Source organism: Octodon degus, unplaced genomic scaffold (genome assembly GCF_000260255.1).
Source record: "Octodon degus isolate 3935 unplaced genomic scaffold, OctDeg1.0 scaffold00081, whole genome shotgun sequence".
Taxonomy (NCBI): domain Eukaryota; kingdom Metazoa; phylum Chordata; class Mammalia; order Rodentia; family Octodontidae; genus Octodon; species Octodon degus.
The window spans coordinates 9241048-9244875 of record NW_004524657.1 but is presented as its reverse complement, the minus strand read 5'-3'; the positions used below and the strand labels follow the sequence as shown (position 1 = coordinate 9244875).

General features: G+C 42.4%; 1 pseudogene; it reads left to right on the top strand.

The window, feature by feature from the left end:
* LOC111818158 overlaps positions 1–3361 on the top strand; it is a 4257-nt pseudogene extending 896 nt beyond the window's left edge.
* The last annotated feature ends 467 nt before the right edge of the window (positions 3362–3828 follow it).

Genomic DNA, 3828 nt, shown 5'->3' with positions numbered 1-3828 from the left:
AGTGCAGATGTTATTAATTCAGGGATTTCTTTTTTCATTTCCAATCTGAGGTCTTCTATATCTTTCTGCAGCTGTTTTATTTCAGAAGCGGTTGATTCATTGCTTTCAGCTTTGTGATTTCCAATTTGTTCTGTGTTAGTGTCCTATGCACTTGTTACGGGTGGGCTTGGGTTCTGAGGTTGCATTTTGTTCCTTCTCCTCATTTTGTGTAGCACTGTTCTGCCCTTTGTTGTAGATCTTTGCTGTAGTTATAACCTTTACACGTACTGAAGTTCAGGTGGAGATCTACAGAGTTTGGAGTTATCTCGCTGCGTCTGGCTTAGGTCTGGCTGCTGTGCTCAGCTCCTTCCCGCTGCGGACCTGGGCTAGGATTGGGTCTGGGGGTTCCCGGAACTTGGCAAAAATTCCTACTCGGCGGGAGGGGTGGGGCAGATAAGGTGGAGTGTTGGGGGGCGGCCCGAGGGCGTGGGAGAGGGTCCTGCCCACGCTGTACCTGGGCTGGGACTGGTCCTGCCAGCGCAGGGTAGCAGGAAGCTCTCCACACACTCACCAGACCTGGGCTAGGACTGGGTCTGGGGGTTCCCAGAAGTCAGCAGAAATTCCTACTCAGCGGGAGGGGTGGGGACCTACGGCGGAGTGATGGGGGGCGGCCCGAGGGGGCGGGAGTGGGTCCAGCCCTCGCTGCGCCTGGGCTGGGACTGGTCCTGCCAGCGCAGGGTAGCAGGAAGCTCTCCACACACTCACTGGACCTGGGCTAGGACTGGGTCTCAACAGTTTTGATTTAATTTTAACTGAGAAGATAAAAGTTTTATTTTATTTATATTTTTCAGGAAACAGAAATTGTCACAAAAGGAAAACCTAGAAACTATAAATTCTTTGTGGTTTTTCTTGAGACAGTCTCACTATGCAGTTTAGAGTCCGGGCATGAATGCTCTGTGTAGCCCAGGTCCAACTATTCCAGGCTGACCCCAAATTTATGGCAATCCTCCCACCTTGACCTCCCAAAATGGGATTACAGTTCTATATCACTGTGCCTGGCAAATGCTTGTACTTTAAATGATATACCTCATCACACTGATTCGAATGAAAACAAAAAAAAAAAAAATGTATAAATTAATGTCTGTGCTTAAGTGTCTGTTACACCACAAGGAAGAGTATCAAATATAAAGAGTCGGTTTGAAACAAATCTGCCTTAAAATATGGCTTTTGTTAGCCTACACAAAAATATTATGGTGTGAAGCTGTAAAGCATCCTCTGGCTGTTTTATTGATTTGTGGATAATAAACCATCCCTACATCCCTGGAATGAATCTAATTTTGTTGTGATGTACAAATTTCTTGCTAATTTGCTGCAATCTGTTTGCCAGTATCTTTAAAAAAAATTTTTTTAAGACTTTATTTTTTATTTTTATTTCTTTGTTGTTGTTTTTTGTTTGTTTGTTTGTTTTTGTAGCCGGCTCAGCCCACCCTGGGGGCAGGGCTGGTGCAGCATGTGGCTCCAGGGATTGAACTGTAATCTCTGTGCTTGCCTAAGCTTGCCTAAGCAGGCACTTTAGACTACTAAACTATCTTGCCAGCCCTTGCCAGTACCTTTTTGAGGATTTTTTTTCATCTATGTTCATTAAGAAGATAGGCTTGTGTTCTCTGTTTTGGTTGGATCCTTCTCTGGTTTTGGTATTTGGTAATACTTGTTTCCAGGAATAAACTTACCAGTATGTCTTCCCTTTCAATTTCATTAAAGAGTTGAGAAGTAGCAGTATTAGGTCATTTCTAAATTTCTTGTAGAATCCAGCATTGAATTATCAGGTCATGGGCTTTTCCACATTGGTAGATTTTTAATTACTTCTTCAGTTTTATTAACTGATAGTGGGTTATTTAGAATTTTTGTGTCTTCTTGATTCAGCTTTGGAAATTCCATAAGTATCTAGAAATCTGTCCATTTCATCTACATCTTCCATCTTATTAGAATACAGGTTATTGAAATAGATATTCATGATCTGTATTTCCGCAGGATCCCCTGTGATTTCATCATTTTCCTTCCTAATAGCATAGATTTTAGCCTTTTCTTTCTTTTTTTGATAAGATTAGATAAGGGTTTATTGATTTTATTTAATCTTTTAAAGAACCAACTCTTTGATGCATTGGTTCTGTATATTGTCTTGCTGGTCTCCATTGCATTAATTTCCATTCTTTGTTAGTAATTTCCTCCCTCATATAATCTTTGGGCTTGACTTGTTTTTCTTTTCTAGAGCTTCCATTTGATCCAACTATTCTTCTTGGTATCTTCCTGAAAGCATTAAAAACATTGAACCACAACAATATATGTACACCCCTGTTTATAGCAGCACACTCTGCCAATCTGTTTCTTTTGGTTGGTAAACTAAGACCATTAACACTGTTATGACTGATATGTGTTGCCTTATCCTTGTCATGTTATTTTTCTCCTGTTGGCTCCTTTTCCCATTTAATTTTTTTCCTTGCCCGATGGATTCATTTTGTTGGGGTTCACGGTGTGTAATTCTTTTTGTCTCTCCCTCTCTAGAATGTCCTTCAGAATGTTTTGGCAGAAGGATTTTTTTTGGGGGGGTGCCTTGAAAGATGCCTTTAGGGAAGGTCCGGTTTGGCTTGAGGATGAGGGGATTGAACCACAGCATCCTGAGCCTGACTGCTTTGTTTCAGCAGGCACTTAAACATCTGAGCTAATGAGCAGGCCCCCCTTCAGAACATTTTGGAGTACTTTTTGATATTCACAAATTTCCTCAGGTATTCATTCTCATGGAAATATTATTGGTTACTGGTGGGGAGGCTGGCATCACATGACTCTGCAGGCTCTAGACAGTGGTACCACAGTGATTGTGACATGGAGTATGGTGGAGGAGATACCAGAAGCAGTGGTGGTACAGTGGTACAGTTCATAGTAGGAGGTATTTTCCACCAGCTGTGACAACTGGCGTGGTGACAAGAGCAAAGGCCTGAGGGGGTAGGCATAGAAGTTGCCTCTTTGCTGTCCACTGCCCAAGGAAAAGGAGAAGAAATGGCAATGAAGAAGATAACCATTCCCTCCCCACCACACCAAAAAAAAGTAGTAGTAGAAATCCTGACTTTCAGGATTCCTGGGACACAAAGTCTTCAAGAATTGACAGTGGCAGGAGCAGCAGCAGGAGTACCAGCATCCACAGTTCAGACTGGGCCAGTGGATCAGAGAGTTGCATAAGGCAGGCCCTCCCTGGATCCAGCCCCAACATCCCTCAGCCCATGCCCAAGTAAGCTGCACTGTGCCAAGGCCCTTACTTCCACATCAACAGACCCTGAAGGAGGCCCATTTTCACAGCCTGCAGCTCCAACGATAGCCTCTTACATAAGTCACTGGAATTTTCTCACCTTCTGTGAAAGGATAATGTTGTGAAGATTTGATACTTCAACTTATGATCTGTTCCGAAAAATTGCACACACACAAAAACCTGCTGGTTGGCTTTTCAGTCTATTTGAAATAACAAGTTAATAGACAATTGTTTACTTGTGGTTTTGCTGCACTATTGCAGTTTGGAAGGAGCTTTGAAGCAATTTTCTAAAGCATTATTTTGAGGGAGATTATCTGATCCATGTCAAGGTAGTGATGTGAGGAAATTTCATCTGTATGTTGCATCCATAGAGCCCAATTCAGACTGATTTCACAATATGTCACTTAGAAATTCTACTTCATGTAAAAGTGTCTTTTAAAACTAAGGATCTTCTACTCTCTCAGGCTTTCACAGAGAGCACATTGGCCAAGCATTGGCCGTGACTCATCCACATGGCTGCACTGATAAAGGTTCTACAATCTGAGGTA